This window comes from Stomoxys calcitrans, chromosome 1 (genome assembly GCF_963082655.1).
Source record: "Stomoxys calcitrans chromosome 1, idStoCalc2.1, whole genome shotgun sequence".
Taxonomy (NCBI): Eukaryota; Metazoa; Arthropoda; class Insecta; order Diptera; family Muscidae; genus Stomoxys; species Stomoxys calcitrans.
The window spans coordinates 223,686,843-223,709,111 of NC_081552.1; the positions used below are offsets into that span (position 1 = coordinate 223,686,843).

Consider the following 22,269-nt stretch of genomic DNA (forward strand, 5'->3'; position numbering starts at 1 on the left):
ATTGCGACCTCTAGAGGATCAAGAAGTCAAGAATTCCGCCCTCTAGAGGCGCTGGAAGTCAAGACCGCACATCGGTTTATATCACAGCTATATCAGGTTATGGACCGATTTCAACCATACTTGACACATTTGTTGGAAGTCATGGTGAAACACTTCGTGCAAAATTTTAACCAAATCGGATAAGGATTGCGCCCTCTAGAGGCTCAAGAAGCCAAGATCCCAGATTGGTTTATGTGGCAGCTATATCAGGTTATTGACCGATTTCAACCATACTTAGAACAGATGTTGGAAGTCATGATGAAACACTTCGTGCAAAATTTCAGCCAAATCGGATAATAATTACGCCCTCTAGAGGCTCAAAAAGTCAAGATTCCAGATCGGTTTGTATCACAGCTAAAGGGTGATTTTTTTGAGGTTAGGATTTTCATGCATTAGTATTTGACAGATCACGTGGGATTTCAGACATGGTGTCAAAGAGAAAGATGCTCAGTATGCTTTGACATTTCATCATGAATATACTTACTAACGAGCAACGCTTGCAAATCATTGAATTTTATTACCAAAATCAGTGTTCGGTTCGAAATGTGTTCAAATTTTGACAAATTTTGTTCAGCGATGAGGCTCATTTCTGGTTGAATGGCTACGTAAATAAGCAAAATTGCCGCATTTGGAGTGAAGAGCAACCAGAAGCCGTTCAAGAACTGCCCATGCATCCCGAAAAATGCACTGTTTGGTGTGGTTTGTACGCTGGTGGAATCATTGGACCGTATTTTTTCAAAGATGCTGTTGGACGCAACGTTACGGTGAATGAACACATTTCGAACCGAACACTGATTTTGGTAATAAAATTCAATGATTTGCAAGCGTTGCTCGTTAGTAAGTCTATTCATGATGAAATGTCAAAGCATACTGAGCATCTTTCTCTTTGACACCATGTCTGAAATCGCACGTGATCTGTCAAATACTAATGCATGAAAATCCTAACCTCAAAAAAATCACCCTTTATATAAGGTTATGAACCGTTGTTGAAATCACTCACAATAAAACACCTCATGCAAAATTTCAGAAAAATTTCGCCCTCTAGAGGCTCAATAAAACACCTCATGCAAAATTTCAGAAAAATTTTAAAATTTCGCCCTCTAGAGGCTCAAGAAGTCAAGATCCCAGATTGGTTTATATGGCAGCTTTATCAGGTTGTTGACCGATTTGAAACATACTTGGCACAGTTGTTGGAAGTCATGACGAAACACTTCTTGCACAATTTCAGCCAAATCGGATAGGAATTGTGCCCGCTAGAGGCTCAAGAATTCAAGTCAGATAAGAATTGCGCCCTCTAGAGGCACAAGAAGTCAAGACGTTAAATCGGTTTATATGACAGCTATTTCGGGTCATATAGGCTCTGAAGCCAATAAAAGCTTTATTACCCGATTTTGATGAAATTTTAAACAGTGGGTTAACTTAAGCCTCCCGACATCTGACCCAAATATGGTTCAGATCGGACTATATCTAGATATAGCTGCCATATAGACCGATCTCCCGATTAAGGGTCTGAAACCCATAAAAGCTTTATTTTTTAACCGATTTCGGTGAAATGTTCCGAATATTGGTGCATAGTTGTCCAATTTTCACCGGATTGTGACGAAAGGGGATTTACATATATACCCGAGGTGTGGCGTACCCAAAGTTCGGCCCGGCCGAACTTAATGGCTTATGTCTATGTTCTCAAAAATTTCAATCATTTATCCCACGTTTTTTTTTATTGGATAATAGTTTTTCAATGTCTATTATTTTCTCTTGCCTATAATTATTTTTTTATTATTGACACTAATGGACCACTGGGTGCGAATAAACTACTTTTTTAGTTTCTACTGGAAAAATTAGTGCCGTAGCTGTTGGTAGTGCTATTTGTGTTTGCTTAGTTATACGTAAATATATTTTTTAGCATATAATTAACTTATTAAGCGGGAAAAAATTGTCGCCTTGTTGAAGAATATGAGAAAATTGTAGATTTGAAAAAAAAATCTAGATTTCTTAATACCTATTCGAAGCCGTAAGAAGTTGCTTGAAGGCTAAGATGTTTAAGAAACAAGTATTTTCTTCAAATAATTTTCATTATTTCTTAGAAACCAGTAAGGAAGAGCAAAAGTCGGACGGTGCCGATTGTATAATACCTCTAGGGGTGAAAAATCTGGCGATCTGCCATATATGACAGCTATATCTAAATCTGAACCGATTTCTATGAAATTTGCCAGTTATATCGAGAGTCATAAGAAAATCCTTTCTGCCAAATTTCGAGAGTATCGGTTGACAAAAGACAATTTTATTGCAATATTACTGCAAATCGGACGAACATATATATGGGAGCTATATCCAAATCTGAACCGATTTCAAGCATACTGCTCGGATATTGTGGTAGTCATCGAGGAAGGTGTTGTACAAAATTTTGGCAAGATTGGTCAATAAATGCGCTTGCAGTGGCTCTAGGAGTGAAAATCTGGCTATATATGTATATGAGAGCTATATCTAAATCTGAACCGATTTTCACGAAATTCGCCAATAATGTCGAGAGTCAAGAGAAAATCCTTCCTGCCAAATTTCGAGAGAATCGGTTGACAAAAGACCATTTGATTGCATTTTTACTGAAAATCGGACGAACATATATATGGGAGCTATATCCAAATCTGAACCCATTTCTATGAAATTCACCAATAATGTCGAGAGTCAAGAGAAAATCCTTCCTGCCAAATTTCGAGAGAATCGGTTGACAAAAGACCATTTGATTGCATTTTTACTGAAAATCGGACGAACATATATGTGGGAGCTATATCTAAATCTGAACCGATTCCTATGAAATTCACCAATAATGTCGAGAGTCAAGAGAAAATCCTTCCTGCCATATTTCGAGAGAATCGGTTGACAAATGACCATTTGACTGCATTATTACTGAAAATCGGACGAACATATATATGGGAGCTATATCCAAATCTGAACCGATTTCTATGAAATTCACCAATAATGTCGAGAGTCAAGAGAAAATCCTTCCTGCCAAATTTCAAGAGAATCGGTTGACAAAACACCATTTGATTGCATTATTACTGAAAATCGGACGAACATATATATGGGAGCTATATCCAAATCTTAACCGATTTTTTACCAATTTCCATAGGCTTCATCTCCAGGCCGATAAACATGCCTATACCAAATTTGAAGACGATCGGATGAAAACTGCGACCTGTACTTTGTACACAAATTAACATGGACAGACGGACGGACGGACAGACGGACATGGCTAAATCGAATCAGAAAGTGATTCTGAGTCGATCGGCATACTTATCAATGGGTCTATCTCTCTTCCATTTGGGTGTTACAAACAAATGCACCTACACCACTGCTGTGGTGTAGGGTATAAAAATGAAAGTTTTAGTTAGAGAAAATTTCTCTTAAAATTTTTCTTTAAAGAAAATTTCATTCAAATTAAAATCCTTTTCTTGGGAAAAATTTCATTAAAATTTTCTTCTTGGAAAAAATTTCCTTAAAATTTTAACTTGTTTTGTCTTAAAACTTAACTCCATTCCCATTACCAACACCAAGGCCAGCTCAAAAGCACCTGTTTCAAATTAAATTAGCCTTCTGCTCAATATTCTTAAAATTAGCTTAAGACAAAAAAAGAAAACCTTTAACGACCAGAATCCCTTACAGATAATATACCGAAAAAGGGGTTTTTGTACCTTCATGCCAATGCCAATGTTATTGACCAAGTCATAAAGATGTAATGTGTGCTGCTGCTGGGACTGGATAAGGAAAATGACGATGGTTATGATGGCAATGATGGTGATGGTGATGGTGATGATGATGATGGCGGTGGTGTTGAAGTTACCATAGCTGTTCTTGCCTGTTGTTTGTTGCAAGCGGCAGCACGACATGCAATAATTGCGTTTGCATATAACCAGAAGAATACAGAAGTAAGAAAACTAATAAGGCCAACAAATGTTGCCAAACTACCACACCACCACCACCAACAACACTCGTATCGCTGGTGTAATAACAATATCTTAAAGCTAATCAAGAAAACTTTTAGCAGGCAGAGTGAAGAGAGAGCAGAGTGAGAGCGAGGGAAAGAGAAACATAAAAAACCCCAAGGGAGCAAGTGCAACATGCTACAAAATGTTTAAGGATTTTTAGGTAGCACTATCCTGCTATGGTGGTGTGACTCAGGCAGCTTTAAAGGTGTCTGCTTGGCATTCTATGTAAACCCAAGGAAAAGAATCCAAGCGCCTGCGCTTGAGACAAGCCATAGTTTAGCCTTTTTTTTTGGTATGTTTGAATATGTCTTCTTAACTCTGGCTTAATAAGTAGCACTGTTTGAATATTCGATCCTGTTTAGAGTTATTTAATTTTCTGTTTTCCATCGTTGTTGTTGTTCTGCGCATGCGCATGCGCAACTTCCAAACCGGCAATCTTCTTCAGCTTACAGCTGAATACTTGAACCAATGCCATCGCCCTATACCATTTTGCTAGCCATCCAGCCACAAATGTTCTAGCCGGGGTTTTTAATTTAAACTAAAGTAGTAGTATTGTTAATAATTATGGTTTTAAAAGGTAAATATACCATTGGTAAGACACTCGCAACCAAGCAACGGATATATTGCGGCTGGCAAGAGTAACTTTAAGGAAGAGTAGGAGAGAATGGAAAAAGGTAACCAACAGTTGAAGAAACGGATACTTGGCCTATGATATTGCTAACCTAGCGATGATTAACGAACAGGGTAGCCATTATATAAAAAAGTAAAACTTAAAAAGAAATGAATAAGCAAATACAAGAAATTCGTTGCCATAGTTTTTTTTGTAAACATTTTAGCCTCATCGAAAATATCATGGAAAATGCTATCGCTTATCATAAAAAATAGAGCGCACAACAAGCTTAGGTGTATGGCTTAGGTGTATGTCCATTGTGGGGCGGATTAATATACGCAGCCTCTTTTCAACCTAACCTAACCGAACCTATCATAAAAATCGCAACATATCGCAAACAAAAATTGAATCTCTAAAACAAAAATGCATATCAATTCTGTACCTTTTATTGAAATTGTGGCAAATTATATTTTTTTAGAAATTAAATTTAATTTTAATTAAAATCTTCAAAATCCATTTTTATACAACATGATTTTTACATATCGATGCATATCAAAAATTTTTTGTTTTTAAATTCCATTTTCGAAATTTTACCACAACTTGATTTATGTCGTCAAATTTAAGTTTTTGGCGAAATTTTATCGAAATATGAATTAATTTGTTCAAATTTATAGACATTTTCTTAAATTTGGATAATTATGGAAATTTTTAGATACTTATCGAAAATTTTCGATATTTATCGAAATTTTTCGATATTTATCAAAATTTTTCGACAATTATTGAAATTATCTATACTTATCGAAATTTTTCGATATTTATAGAAATTTTCGATATATATCGAAAATTTTCGTTATTTATCATTTTTGATATTTATCGAAATGTTTCGATATTTATCGAAAATTTTTGATATTAATCGAAATTTTTCGATATTTATCGAAGTCTTTTGATATTTATCGAAGTTATTTTAAATTTGGTATTTGTTCAAGTTCTGTCAAAATTTGATGTATGATTCGAAATTTTGTCAAAAATTCATATTAATTAAAATTTTGTTAAAATATTATATTCATCAAAATTTTGTCTAGATGTGATTCGAAACTTTGTCAAAATTTCATATTTATCGAAATTTTGTCAAAATTTCATATTTATCGAAATTTTGTCAAAATTTCATATTTATCGAAATTTTGTCAAAATTTCATATTTATCGCAGTTTTGTCAAAATTTGATATGTATCAAATAAAATCGATATTTATCGAAATTTTGTCAAAATGTAATAGAAATTGAAAATCTGCCAAATTTTTATACTAATCAAAATTTTATCCAAATTCGATACTCATTCGATACCTATTAAAATTTGATATTTATCGAAACTATCCAAATTTGATATTTATTGAAATTTGGTTAAAATTTCATTTTTACTGAAATTTTGTCGAAATTTGGTATGTATTAAACATTTTGCGTAATTCGATATTTATCGAAATTTTGTCAAAAATTCATATTAATCAAAATCTTGTTAAAATATTATATTCATCAAAATTTTGTCTAAATTTGATTCGAAATGTTGTCAAAATTTCATATTTTATTGAATTTTCATATTTATCGAAACTTTGTCAAATTTCATACATATTGAAATTTTGTCAAAATTTCACAATTATCGAAATTTTTTCAAAATTTCATATGTATCAAAAAAATTTAGATTTATCGAAATTTTTTCAAAATGTAATAGTGATTGAAAATATGTCAAATTTCTATACCCATCAAAATTTTGTCCAAATTCGATACTTATCAAAATTTTATATTTATCGAAACTATCCAAATTTAATATTTATTGAAGTTTGGTTAAAATTTAATTTTTACTGAAATTTTGTCGAAATTTGGTATGTATTTTTCTTAATTCGATATTTATCGAAATTTTGTCAAAAATTCATATTAATCAAAATTTTGTTAAAATATTATATTTATCAAATTTTTCAAAATTTCATATATACCGAATATATTATATTTATCGAAAAATTTCATATTTATCAAAATTTTGTTAAATTTAAATTTTTGATATTTTTTGATATTTATCAAAGTTTTGTCAAAATTTTATATGTATCAAAAAAATTCAATATTTATCGAAATTTTGTAAAAATGTAATAGTAGCCGGTAGCCGAGTTGGTAGCGTGCTTGGATTACCAGTGCAAGAGTCGTGGGTTCGATTCCCTCCAGAAGCCTTCTGGTTTGTCGTTACTGTGGTATCACAATGGACCTAAAATTGTCTTAGTGAGTCTGTAAAGGACTGCCACTCTTACCTAACCTTGGTATTAATCGAAAATTTGTGATTTTTTTCGAAATTCTTTCAAAATTTAATATTAATCGAAATTTTGTCAACACACTTTATTCCACGAATTTTTGTCAAAAGTGCAAATATTTCCAAATTTTGTCAAAATATCATTATTTGGAAATTTTGTCAAAATTTAATTTAATTTGATCTTCATCGAAATTTTGTCAAAATTTAATATTCATTAACATTTTGTAAAAATTTTATATTCAGTGAAATTTTGTCAAAATTTCATCTTCATTGAAATTAATCTTCATTCGAAAGTTTGTCAAAATTTTACATTCATTGAAATTTTTCCAAATTAAATGTTTACGAAATTTTGTCAAATTTGATATATATCGAAAATTTGATATTCATCGAAATTTTATAAAAATTCGATATTTATCGACATTTTATAAAAAGTCGATATTTATCGAAATTTTATAAAAATTCGATATTAATCGAAATTTTATAAAAATCCGATATTTATCGATATTTCATAAAAATTCGATATTTATCGAAATTTTATAGAAATTCGATATTAATCGAAATTTTATAAAAATTCAATATTTACCGAAATTTTATAAAAATTCGATATTTATCGAAATTTTGCAACAAATTAATATTCATCAAAATTTTGTCAAAGTTTTACATTCATTGAAATTTTTCGAAATTAAATGCTTTTCGAAATTTTGTCGAAATGTTATTAAAATTTGATATTCATTGAAATTTTCTTAAAATTCGACATTCGTCGCAATTTTATCAAAATTTGATAGTCTTCCAAATTTTATCAAAATTTTACATTTATTTGATTTTTGTCAAAATTTTATTTCTATCGAAATTTTGCAACAATTCGATATTTATCGAAATTTTGTAACAATTCGATGTTTATCGAAATTTTGTCACAAATTGATATACATCGAAAGTTGGTCAAAAATTAATACTCATCGAAATCTTGCCAAAATTTAATACTCATTGTAATTTTGTCAAAATTTAATACTCATTGAAATTTTGTCAAAATTTAATACTCATTGAAATGTTGTCAAAATTTAATACTCATTGAAATTTTGTCAAAATTTAATTCTCATTGAAATTTTGTCAAAATTTAATACTCATTGAAATTTTGTCAAAATTTAATACTCATTGAAATTTTGTCAAAATTTTATATTCTTTAAAATTTGGCCAAAACTTATTTTTCATCGAAATTTTGTAATATTTATCGAAATTTTGTCAAAATTTGGTATTCATCGAAATTTTGTAAAAATTTGGTATTCATCGAAATTTTGTCCAAAATTGATATTTATCTAAATTTTGTCAAAATTTGATATTCATCGAAATGGTGTCACAAATTTCAAATTTTTAGTAAATATCGATATCTTGTCAGCTTTGAATATTTATTTAAATTAAAAACAAATCTTAATTTGTCAAACTTTCATTTCTATCGAAGGTTTGTTGAAATCTGGTTCTTATTAAAATTTTGTCTAAATTGGATTTTTATCGACATTTATCGAATTTTATTTTTATGGAAATTTTTAAATTTTGCTAAAAAATTTGTCAATTTACTTTTCAATTAAAATCAATAGTTCATTTTAAATTAAATTTGTTATCGAAATCTTAATCGTTATTTTTATCGAAATTTTGTTCAAATGTTTATGAAAACAATTAAGGATTTTGTAAATGGCATGGAATTCCTAATTAAGATTTTATTTCGAGTTTACTTTTTTAGTATTTAGAGCGCACAACAAGCCGATTACGCAGTTTTAGTTTTATCCTATTTTGGTCAAAATGTCGTAATTTTGATTTCTATTAAAATATAAGATTTTTTATCGAAGTTTTGTGAAAACTTTAGTTTCACCGAAAATTTATCAAAATTTTAGTTTTATTGAAATTTCGTTTGAATTTGATTTTTATCGGAATTAAAAAAAATTAAATCATTAAAAAAAATTATTTAATCTTTGACAAGAAGTTTAATCATATTTTTGATGTCAGGGCAACTCTATTCACCTTTAAAAGCTGCAGCAGCCGCCTCAGCAGCAAAAAACGACAGGATCAGTTTTTTTGCTAGCCTTTGCTGTAACCCAAGCTTTTTTATATTAAGACAGACTCACAGTAGTGTTATTTTTTTTTTCAGTTCAGTTCATTTTATCCAATGGTGTGGTTGGCGGTGTTGGCGTTGTCTTGACCGAGGCATTAACAGCAAATGCTCTGCCCTCCTCCAATTGCTGGCCCCCGTGTAATAACCCTGCCTATGCTACTCACCCCCTTCTCTCACTCTTTCTGATCCAACTGAAAATAGTTATATTTCTCTGCACTAAATTGTTGGTGATCACGCGATGCTTTGCCAACAATTGCTACTGTTTTCTGCTCAATCCAATGCAAAGTGCATAGCAGCAACTACAACGAGTAAAAAAAGTCCATCCATCCAAGTGTCCGTCCGTCTGTCCATTCATTCCTCGTTCATCGTTCATCCATTTTTAAGTTGCAATTGTTAGACAACAACAACAACAAAGAACCAAAAACTGAAAAGAAAATTATTTTGCCAACGGACGGAAGTTTAAAACTGCCTTAGCGGCTATCCATAAGCCAAACATTATGGCAAATGTTGTTGATCGTTACCACCTCTGCCACCGACCACATTTTCTGTATTTGTTGTTGTTGCCTTGCCACCTCATCTGGCTGATTGTTGTTGCTCCCATTCCTGTGCCGTTCATATCTTGACCAATATATGATCACAGGGAGCCAAAGACACAGTCAATGGTCAGCTCGATTCGGTTCAGCTTAGCTCAGCTGTGGCCAAAACACATTCGGTGTCTAAAAGGTGTACAATTGAAAAAATAATTACATTTGACTAAGAAATGATTATGGCCACAAATTGTAGCTGAAAATGCTTTTGTTTTTTTTTTTTTTGCTATGCGACGACTTGTGATCAAAAGGAGCAGCATTCACTTGAGTTGGAATTTGTTTGAGAGTGCATGCATGGGTTTAGTGGATCGCCAGCAGCAGCAGCGGCAACATGATGCATAAATGTGTTACATGATTATAGCAAACAGTGCAACAAGTGTTTCCATTGCAGTTGTTGTATCTCATACCCCCATTGTTTATGGCCATGGCAGTAGACAATGGTAAAACAACCACAAATACCATATTGGCATTAAATAACAAATTTAAATAATTGTCGGCAAATACCAGATCACATAATTAAATGAAGCCTTTGAGGGGGTGGAGGAAAAATATTGTAGGAGTTGGAAAAAATAAAATTTTGATACGAACTAGAAAAAAGTAATTATAACGAAATGAAATGAAATGGAATGAAATGCAATGGAATGCAATGGAATGGAATGAAATGGAATAAAATGGAATAAAATGGAATTAAATGGAATTAAATGGAATGAAATGGAATGAAATGGAATGAAATGGAATGAAATGGAATGAAATGAAATGGAATGGAATGGAATGAAATGAAATGAAATGAAATGAAATGAAATGAAATGGAATGGAATGAAATGAAATGGAATGAAATAAAAAAAAAATAAAATAAAAAAATGAAATGAAATGAAATAAAATGAAATGAAATGGAATGGAATGAAATGGAATGAAATGAAATGAAATAAAATGATATGAAATGAAATGGAATGGAATAAAATAAAATAAAATAAAATAAAATAAAATAAAATAAAATAAAATAAAATAAAATAAAATAAAATAAAATAAAATAAAATAAAATAAAATAAATTAAAATAAAATAAAATAAAATAAAATAAAATAAAATAAAATAAAATAAAATAAAATAAAATAAAATAAAATAAAATAAAATAAAATAAAATAAAATAAAATAAAATAAAATAAAATAAAATAAAATAAAATAAAATAAAATAAAATAAAATAAAATAAAATAAAATAAAATAAAATAAAATAAAATAAAATAAAATAAAATAAAATAAAATAAAATAAAATAAAATAAAATAAAATAAAATAAAATAAAATAAAATAAAATAAAATAAAATAAAATAAAATAAAATAAAATAAAATAAAATAAAATAAAATAAAATAAAATAAAATAAAATAAAATAAAATAAAATAAAATAAAATAAAATAAAATAAAATAAAATAAAATAAAATAAAATAAAATAAAATAAAGTAAAGTAAAGTAAAGTAAAATAAAATAAAATAAAATAAAATAAAAAAAAAATAAAATAAAAAAAATTAAATAAAATAACATAAGATCTGGGATCTTGACTTGACTTGAGCCTCCAGAGGGCGTAATTATTATCCGTTTTGGCTGAAATTGTGTACAACGGCTTCTCCCATGACCTTCAACACACATGTCACGTATGGTCCGAAGCGGTCTATATCCTCTCTCCCATATAAACCGATCTCTCTATTTGACTTCTTGAGTCCCTAAAGGGCGCAATTGCTACTCGAATTGGCTGAAAAATTTCACAATGACTTCTACTATGGTCTTCAATATTCAATTCAATTATGGTCCGATTCGGACCATATCTTTATATAGCTCCAATATTATAGCAATTCTTTTTTTTGTCCTTTGATGGGCCAAAAAGAGATATCGGGAAAAGAACTCGACAAATGCGACACATGGTGGAGGTTATGTAAGATTCGGCCCGGTCGAACTTGGCTCGCTTTTACTTGTTTACAATAATTTTTTAGTTTTCATATACAATTTTAATTTTATTTTTCTTCTATTTTGGATACCCTACAGCACTCCTGTGGTGCAGGGTATTATAACTTAGTAAATTTGTTGGTAACACCCAAAAGGAGGAGAGATAGACCCATTGACAAGTATGCCGATCGGCTCAGAATCACTTTCTGATTCCATTTAGCTATGTCCGTCTGTCTGTCCATGTTAATTTGTGTACAAACTACAGGTCGCAGTTTTCATCCGATCGTCTTCAAATTTGTTATAGGCATTTTTTTTTCGGCCCAGAGACGAAGCCTATAGAAATGGGAAAAAATCGGTTCAGATTTAGATATAGCTCCCATATATATGTTCGTCCGATTTGCAGTAATAATGCAATAAAATGCTCATTTAGGGAACAGATGCTCTTGAAATTTTGCAGGAAGGATTTTCTCTTGACTTTCGACAATGCTGGTGAATTTCAAAGAAATCGGTTCAGATTTATATATAGCTGCCATATACTTATATAGCTTGATTTTCACCCCAAGAGCCACTGCAAGCGCATTGTTTGACCAATCGTCCCAAAATTTTGCACAACGCTTTCCTCAACGACTATCACCATACGTGAGAAGTTTGCTCGAAATCGGTTCAGATTTAAATATAGCTTCCATATATATGTTCGTCCGATTTTGAGAAATATTGCAAGCAAGTGCTCAGTTTTAAATAGATTCTTTTGAAATTTTGCAGGAAGGATTTTCTTATGACTCTCGATGTTACTGGTGAATTTCGAAGAAATCGGTTTAGATTTACATATAGCTCTCAAATATATATATCGTCCGATTTTCATTCCTAGAGCCACTGCAAGCGCATTTATTGACCAATCTTGCCAAACGTTTGTAAAATGCTTTCCTCGACGACTACCACAATATCTGAGTTTGCTCGACATCGGTTCGGATTTAGATATAGCTTCCACACATATGTCATTTGTCAACTGTAGTGATTACTTATTGAACATATTTGCTCCAAATTTGATACGGGTTGTGTAATGACCCATCTGGAAACATTCACCGAGGTCCAACAAAATTGAATATAGCTCCCACATTGCATTTATAGTGTGAGTGTAGGGTATTATACAGTCGGCACCGCCCGACTTCTGCCCTTCTTTACTGGTTTTATATATTCAATTTTTTTATGTCAAGTAACCAGATAACCATCCCTTAATCCACACTAATCACACCCGATCATTGATATTTATATTCTCTCAGTTTATTTATTTTTATTCTCCAGACGATTTTAGCACCTTATTGTTTGGTTTTTCAAAACAAACCTGAAACGGGCGTTGGGTTCGATTTTATTTACATAAATTGTGGGGGTTGTGACGATTGTATAAAAATAACACAGAAATATTTAAACAAATTTTCTGTTATTTCACACCTTTGAAGAAAAGAAAAGGTTTTTTTTTGAGTATATAATGCAATGCTATAATGATTATGGTATTTATAGAGAAGATAAATTGTGATACAAAAAAAAATAAATCTTAAAAGTAATTTCAAAAGGAATTTAGTTAATTGTTTGCCTATGACCTCATCCATGGCTTTTAATTACTCATCTCTAACTCCCAATACCCACCACTTGAAACCGCATTTATGTTTCGTCGATGAAGAGAAATAAATTAAATTTGATCATATGGACTAATCGCAAACGCTATCAGCCAACATATATAACCACCAATATTTGAGATAATCAAATTATTGAAATTCAATACCAACGCCATCGACAACATCAATAACATGAAACTGACACCCGGCAAAAAACAGAAAAAACCAAAATCCTCAACAATTGTAGGCCAAATCACCTTCATCTAATCGGACAGCCAAACGCTTGCCGGCTAAGCACAAAGCATTAATGGCTTAAAGGCATTTTAAGCAAGTTGCCGATATTTTTTATCTCCCAACTACTAAGATAAAAAAACAAATCAAAAATTCCATCAATTGGTATATTTTTATAAAGGCAAGATGGATGTAAGAGAGACAAAGAAAAAAAAACAATCACAATATTGTAGGCTTACCTACATATCTGTGTTAACATTTAGTAACAAAGATTATAGTTAATTAAATTAATTTATTTTTAACAACAATTTTATTTAAGTAAACATGAACACATGTTTCGGCAGCCTGTATATCAACCATAGCCTTTGACTACCCCATCGCCTCGCATGCCATAATCATAACCATCTCCATCTCCATCATCATCACCATCTTAGTTTTTGTCCACTTCAGTGCATATCATTTTAAATAATGTCTACGCATTTTAAGCACTTCTCTATAAAACCTATTTGAATATGCCTGTGAGGCACCTAAATGGTTTTTTCCTATTGGGAGGCATTGGCTATAACAAACAACAAAAAATGTCAAGATTTCGTTTGATCGATAAGAATGTGTGAAGTTTATCAAAAGCTGTATTACTTTGTTGAAATTTTTGAGAGGTTTGCTTTTCAAATCTTTTAATACTTTTTTTTGTTGAATATTAAAAATTCAAGAAATACCACACACTTTGACTACTTTAGATATTCAATTTTAATTGAGAGTCAAACATGCATAGTGCTGATAATAGTTTAGAAGACAATTTATTTATATTTTGAATATTTCTACTACAGGGGGGAGAGATAAAATGGTGTGGAAGAAGATTAATTAATGGTTTAAATTCACGATTCATTGGCAATGAGATGGTTATACTCGCACATGTTTCGGCGAATTCTTTTTTATGTTTTAAATAGTTTTCATTTCATTCCATTTTATTCCGATTCATTCCATTTCATTTCATTCCATTTCATTTTATTCCACTTCATTCCATTTCATTCCATTTCATCCCATTTCATTTCATTCCATTTCATTCCGTTCCATTCCATTTCATTTCATTTGATTTCATTTGATTTGATTTCATTTGATTTCATTCCATTTCGTTTCATTCCATTCCATTTCGTTTCATTTCATTTCTTTTCATTCCATTCCATTCCATTTCATTTCATTTCATTTCATTTCATTTCATTTCATTTCATTTCATTTCATTTCATTTCATTTCATTTCATTTCATTTCATTTCATTTCATTCCATTCCATTCCATTTCATTCCATTCCATTCCATTCCATTCTATTCCATTTCATTCCATTCCATTTCATTTTATTTTACAGCATTTAGCTGAGCTAGTTTTAACTAGCCAAATAAACTGAGTTAATGCAGAAAGGATGATGGAAGAGTCAGAGTCTCTGTCTCATCTGCCCACAACAAGTGCGTGTTAACCTTTCTCTAGGCATGCTGGGCGCATGTGCAGCCAAACAAAATAATGTTTGCCAAAGTAATTTACACGACGATGTAAATTATGCTTACCTCACACAAAAGATGCTTGGCCGGTCGATGTTCTTAAGATTTTGCTTTTTCAGAATCTCCCCCGAGTGTGTAAAAATAAATGCGGGTGTGTTAGGTAAACAGTAACAGAGAGCTATGAAAAAAAATAAAATAAAAATCAACAGGATATCAGATGTTGCAACATGAAGAGTCGAATAGAGTAGTGGTGATGGTGGTGGTGTTGAGTGGCCAACATTGATTTGAGAGTTGCTGCAAGGCAACTATTAAGCCTTGTCTGGCTGGCTGGCTGGCTGGCTAACTTTCTGTGCTAAGGCATTGGGGGTTATTCAAATTTTCAACATATTCTGGTTTTATTTTATGGGGACGTTTGTGGTTAATAACCACATCCTTTATGGCGTCCCTCTATCTTATGTTTTTGGCTTTGGCATTTCTGTTTCTTTTTTTTTCGTACATTTTCCTCTTGTCTACAGCCATGGCAGTCCATGAGAAAATTTTGTTTTAGTGATTGTATGAGGACAATGTTGTTTTTGTTGTTGCTCTGTTCGAACCAATCAACCGCAAATAATTGTTGCAACATTGACACTATTGCAACAACCAAGTCTTACCTACATTTGCAGCTAACAAACGAACGTACCCCACCACTCCTCTCAGCAGAAAAGTCAAATAATTTAATAAAAATTTCTTGTCTGTTGCCATTTGCCATAAAGACGAATTTTATTTGCTTAGAAATGCAGGCGCACCAATAATTCGCAGGCGATTTTTGTTGTTGTTGTTGTTGTTTTTTACTTTATGGCAGCCACCAAAACCACAGCACAACAGCTGTCTTCAATCAAGAAAATTACAAATCTTTCAGAATGATGTTGAAGAAGAAAAACAATAACAACAACAAAAATACCCAAAGATTACCATCATCCATTGAGGCATAGCAAAAGCAAACTGAAGGCTCTTCGATGGTGATGGTGATGGTGGTGGTTAGAAGGGGTTTGGTATTAAGACTTACACTTTATTCAATGAAGAAAACATAAACAGCCAGCTACTTTTTGGCATGATTTCGCAAAATTTTCTTTATTACAAAAAAAATCAAGCGTAATATAATTGAGTTGATGTTGGCGGTGGCACCTACAACAAAATTTTCAAAGAAATGCAGACGTGCTACATAATGCTACTCAAACTACTCAACCAATGGGCGGAAGGACGGACAGACAGAACGACCTACGTTATGCATTATTTTGTATAAGAATTGGCCTGATTTTTCTGGGCTATAAAACATACCAAAAATAACATTTATATCAAGATAACAATCGACCAAGACCCAATGACGACGAGGATGAGGATGGTGATGATGATGATGAATAAAAGCAACAGCCAGTGGCCGCCAACGCCGCCACCGCCACCATCACCTACAAAAAAAAAAATAAACCCCAAATTGCCCTGACTGCCAGATTTATCAGTTGTTCTCCCTCGTTTTTCTCTTCAAAATTTTCATTTCGTTGTTAAACAAGTTTATTTGAATTCCTTTTGGCATTTTTTGTTGATGTAAGTCCATTTTTTTGTTTTTGGATGCAGTTGTATCAGTTGGCGAAAATCTTGCACTTTGTTTGGCCTGTCGTTGTTTTTTTGGCCAAAGTGCCAGAATTTATCGAAATCATTTAATCTAAATTGCATTTTGTAATGCACATAGAAAACTTTTCCTTCTCTTCCTCATGTCCATCATACAGCACGAGGAAAAAGGGTTGTACACTGCATCAATTTAGTGCAGCATTTTATAGCTGGGCAGAAAATTTCACCTGCTTTTCACTTCTGAACAAAAAAACTGAAATATTTTCTTTTTTGGGTTATTTAATAAATGCACAAAAGCTCACACGTGGTCAGGTGATGAATTTAAGATAATGTTAATGATGGTTTTCTTAGGGTGACTGGTAATTACTTTTTTTTGAGCTAAAAGCCCTAAAATATTTGTAAAATCAATGAAACCAAGGGACGATAAAACTTTTGGTTTTGTAAAAGTGATTTTTGAAAATATTTTTGATGGCGGAATTGTGTGATACGAATTTGCAAGTTTTGCCCATGAACATTCCACTAAGGGGGGAATTAGTGGAATGTTCAGGGGCAAAAAAAAAAAAAAAAAAAAATCTGATATTCTCGCCAGGATTCGAACCCAGGCGTTCAGCGTCATGTCCACCTATGACGCTGAACGCCTCTGCGCAACGATTCGCCTCCATTTTGTGATGCGCTCTAAAAAAAATTAAAAATATTTTCAAACCAGTAAGGAAAGGCAAAAGTCGAGCAGTGCCTACCCTACACCTCCCCAATAGGTACAAAGAGGGAGCTATGTCTAATTCTGAACCAATTTTGATGGACCTCACCGGATCACATGTCGAGCAAAGCAAATATGTTTAAACTGTAATTACAACAGTGGACAAATGACAACACTATGGCAAATTACCCAAAAATCTGAAGAACATATATATATGGGAGCTACATCTAATTCTAAACCGATTTCAAGCAATCTTCTCAGATAAAGCGATAGTCATCGAGAAAAGTGTTGGGCAAAATTTTGGCAAGATTGGTCAAAAAATGCGCTTGCAGTGGCTCTAGATGTGAAAATTGTGCTATATATGACAGCTATATCTAAATCTGAACCGATTTCTATGAAATTCATCAGTAATGTCGAGAGTCATTAGAAAATCCTTCCTGCCAAATTTCAAGATAATCGGTTAACAAATGACCATTTTTTTGCATTATTACTGCAAATCGGACGAACATATATGTGGGAGCTATATCCAAATCTGAACCGATTTCTATAAAATTCACCTGTAATATCAGCAGTCGTAAGAAAATCCTTTCAGCCAAATTTCAAGACATTCGGGTGACAAAAGACTATTTTATTGCATTATTACTGCAAATCGGACGAACATATATGTGGGAGCTATATCCAAATCTGAACCGATTTCCATGAAATTCATCAGTGATATTGAGAGAAAGATAAGAAGATCCTTCCTGTCAAATTTCGAGAAAATCGGTTAACAAATGACCATTTTATTGCAGTATTACTGCAAATCGGACGAACATATATGTGGGAGCTATATCCAAATCTGAACCGATTTCTATGAAATCTAACCGTAATATCGAGAGTCATTAGAAAATCCTTCCTGCCAAATTTCGAGAGAATCGGGTAACAAAAGACCATTTTATTGCATTATTACTGCAAATCGGACGAACATATATGTGGGAGCTATATCCAAATCTGAACCGTTTTCCATGAAATTCATCAGTGATATTGAGAGTCATAAGAAAATCCTTCCTTCCAAATTTCGAGAAAATCGGTTAGCAAACGACCATTTTATTGCAATACTACTGAAAATCGGACGAACATATATATGGGAGCTATATGCAAATCTGAACCGATTTCTATGAAATCTAACCGTAATATCGAGAGTCATTAGAAAATCCTTCCTGCCAAATTTCGAGAGAATCGGGTAACAAAAGACCATTTTATTGCATTATTACTGCAAATCGGACGAACATATATGTGGGAGCTATATCCAAATCTGAACCGATTTTCATGAAATTCATCAGTGATATTGAGAGTTATAAGAAAATCCTCCCTGTCAAATTTCGAGAAAATCGGTTAACAAAATACCATTTTATTGCAATACTACTGAAAATCGGACCAACATATATATGGGAGCTATATCCAAATCTGAACCGATTTCTATGAAATGTACCTGTAATATCAGCAGTCATAAGAAAATCCCTCCCACCGAATTTCAAGAGATTTGGTTAACAAATGACCATTTTATTGCATTATTGCTGCAAATCGGACGAACATATATATGTGGGCTATATCCAAATCTGAACCGATTTCTATAAAATTCACCTGCAATGTCGGCAGTCATAAAAAAATCCTTCCTGACAAAGTTCGAGAAAATCGGTTAACAAAAGACCATTCTACTGCATTATTACTGCAAATCGGACGAACATATATAAGGGAGCTATATCCAAAACTGAACCGAATTTTTCTAATTTCAATAGGCTTCGTCTCTAGACCGAAGAACATGCCCATACCAAATTTGAAGACGATCGGATGAAAATTGCGACCTGTAGTTTGTACACAAAATAACATGGACAGACGGACAGACAGGCAGACGAGCAGACGGACGGACATAGCTAAATCGGAAAGTGATTCTGAGTCGATCGTTATACTTATCAATGGTCCCTTATCATACTTAAATCGGAAAGCACTCATTGATGAGTGAGAATTTGCCCCTTCTCGATTCCTGGTGGTAATGTTCTTCCTTAGGGTAATGTTCTCATTAGGGGAGAGATGGCACCTCCGACATTGCGACTCAAATATGGATATCAAATTCGTGCTGCTATCCCAAATCCCTTTAAATTGAGCCCCATATTGCCATGGTAAATATGAACCGTCTATAGGGTGTTTTTGAGACTAGGGTGACCGCCGGCACTTTGATCTGAAAATAGTTATCAAATTCGTTTTTTATTTCCAACGGAAAAGAAGTTCAGTTTAGGGGGACCTCTAGGGCGTACCCCAAAACACTTGGCTCCAAAATTGGATATCAAATTCCTTCTAGAGGGCCCAATTCTCCTCCGATTTGACTGAAATTTTGCACGTACTGTTTTTTTTATCATTCCCAACAACTGCTTTGAGTACGGTTCAAATCAGTTCATGTTTTGATATAGCTGCCATATAAACCGATCTTGGGTCTTGACTTCTTGAGCCTCTAAAGTGCGCAATTCTTATCCGATTGAAATGAAATTTTGCACGACGTGTTTCGGTATGACTTCCAACAACTGTGTAAAGTATGGTGGAAATCGGTTCATAACCTGATATAGCTGCCATATAAACCGATCTTGGGTCTTGACTTCTTGAGCCTCTAGAGGGCACAATTCTTGTCCGATTTGATTGAAATTGTGCACGTTGTGTTTTTTTATCATTCCCAACAACTGCTTTGAGTATGGTTCAAATCGGTTCATGTTTTGATATAGCTGCCTTATAAACCGATCTTGGGTCTTGACTTCTTGAGCCTCTAAAGTGCGCAATTCTTATCCGATTGAAATGAAATTTTGCACGACGTGTTTCGGTATGACTTCCAACAACTGTGTAAAGTATGGTGGAAATCGGTTCATAACCTGATATAGCTGCCATATAAACCGATCTTGGGTCTTGACTTCTTGAGCCTCTAGAGGGCCCAATTCTTGTCCGATTTGATTGAAATTGTGCACGTTGTGTTTTTTTATCATTTCGAAAAACTGCTGTAAGTATGGTTCAAATCGGTTCATGTTTTGATATATCTGCCATATAAACCGATCTTGGGTCTTGACTTCTTGACCCTCTAGAGGGCGCAATTCTCGTCCGATTTGACTGAAATTCCGTACAACGTCTTCTTTCATGACCCTCAACAGACTTGTTTAATATGGTCTGAATCGATCAATATCTTGATTCAGCTCCCATATAGACCTATCTCCCGATTTGGCTCTTTGAGCCCCTCAAAGCGCAATTCTTATCCGAATGAATTGAAATATTACACAATGACTTCTACAATGTTCAGCATTCATTTATTGTCCGAATCGGACTTCAACTGGAAATAGCTCCAATAACATAAGAATTCTTATTCAATATTCTTTGTTTGCCTAAAAAGAGATACCGCGCAAAGAACTCGACAAATGCGATCCATGGTGGAGGGTATATAAGATTCCACCCGGCCGAACTTAGCACGCTCTTACTTGTTTTTTTTTTTTTAACAAAATATTTTTCTTTTGGAAAGAATATAAAAAAATATTTTTTTTTTATATGCTAAGCCATCATGTTTCTACAGCAAAAATATTTGCTTAGTATTTGAAGACCATTTTTTCTGATGTTCTCGTCAGGATTCGAATCTAGGCATTCAACGTCATAGGCGAGAGTGCTAACCTCACCGTTACCAAAAACCTCTCCCTATCCAAAAATTTGGCTTTGCCCCACTTTAGCCTGGCCTTACTTGTTTTACCTTAACTTTCATTGTGTATTGAACTTTCCTTTGTAATTTAAGAAACTGAAATTTTGTTCCACATCGTTTGCACCTTTATGCGGACCATACTGGTCCTTGATATCTAAGGTCCCATAAAACACACTTAAACATTGTGTATTGCACTTGACGGCTGGTGCTTGGGTAATTTGGCCTCACTGAATTTCGTGTTTGTAACCCATTTGATGCGGCGGGGAAGTTTTCAAGAAAGTGATTTCAGTTAGGCCTATAATTTGATTTTATAGTAGGAAAATACGTGTTATAATTCGTTTTCAATTTTCATTCACCAGTTGGTTTTGTGTTATTTTTTTATAAATTTTCTCTTAAGAGTCAATGCCTTTAAAGTTGGCCTTAATACCAAAAAAAAAAAAACTTGCAACTCAAGTACACTTTGTTGTAGATGTTGATTCATAAAAATAGTTAACACATATATTTTGCTCATAATCATAATAAGTTGTTTCTACAAGTTGGCATTTTTCAATGTTTCGTTTTTTTCTTCTTCAATTTATAAAAAGATTTAAGAATAAATGCAAGAAAAAATTCATTCACTTCATTTCGAAACTAGTTCATTGTTTTGCATAAGGCGCCATAAATTTCGAAATTTTTTTAATGAATTGGGCACGAATTCGTTTTTTTGTGTGTGTGTTTTTTTTTTGTTGGTTGCCAACGTTAATGCAATGTTAACAATTTTCTTGAATGGTCTTTTGAACTGCAAAAAACCAAGAAAAAAGAAAAGAAACACTTAAGCCGAGCAGAGTAAAAACTGTTACTGGGCTTTGTTTTTTGGCCGTTTAAACTTTTTTTACTTTCACAGCAAAATGTATGATTATGAATGGAATTGAGCAGAACAAGAGCAAAGAGCTAACAAAAAAAATCATTAAAAGCGTTTTTGTTTGCATTTAAAAATGTCATTGTGTTTAATAATCAAAAAACACGATGATGGCCGCTTAAAAAATTAAGTTATCAAAAAAGTCATAAAACAAAACCCAGCAAAAAAGCGTTTTTTTTTTTTGTTGTATTTGAATCAAGTCAAGCTAAGAATTTAAAAAAATAAATGGCATATATGCATATGGGCATGAACTCGTATAGTTTGTGTGTTTTGAAATTTGTTAAGTTTTTATGGAAAAATAGTAAAAACAAAATGAAGCCATAAGGCTTAAAGCATTTGATGACAGTGAAAAGCAAATTTGACAAAACAATCTTGTTAAACATTTATTTTTTTCTTAAAGTGACCTTAAAATATTTTTTTTATTTTTTTTTTTTCATTTTTTTTGTCAAGTGAATTTTTTGCAAATGTGTCTCAAGCCATTA

The 22,269-nt window shown here is 32.6% G+C and overlaps 1 protein-coding gene across 4 annotated transcripts in view; it reads right to left on the reverse strand.

Moving 5' to 3' along the window:
• The window catches only part of LOC106093002 (hybrid signal transduction histidine kinase M), a 195,446-nt gene that overhangs the window by 23,647 nt on the left and 149,530 nt on the right, over positions 1-22,269 (reverse strand). Inside the window, exon 3 of one of the 4 annotated variants that reach the window (XM_059361290.1) lies at positions 14,951-15,062. The exons of the other annotated variants lie outside the window; for them this stretch is intronic. The gene's annotated coding sequence lies outside the window, so the exon portion shown is untranslated. The remainder of the gene's footprint in view (positions 1-14,950; positions 15,063-22,269) is intronic. 4 annotated transcript variants of the gene reach the window in all.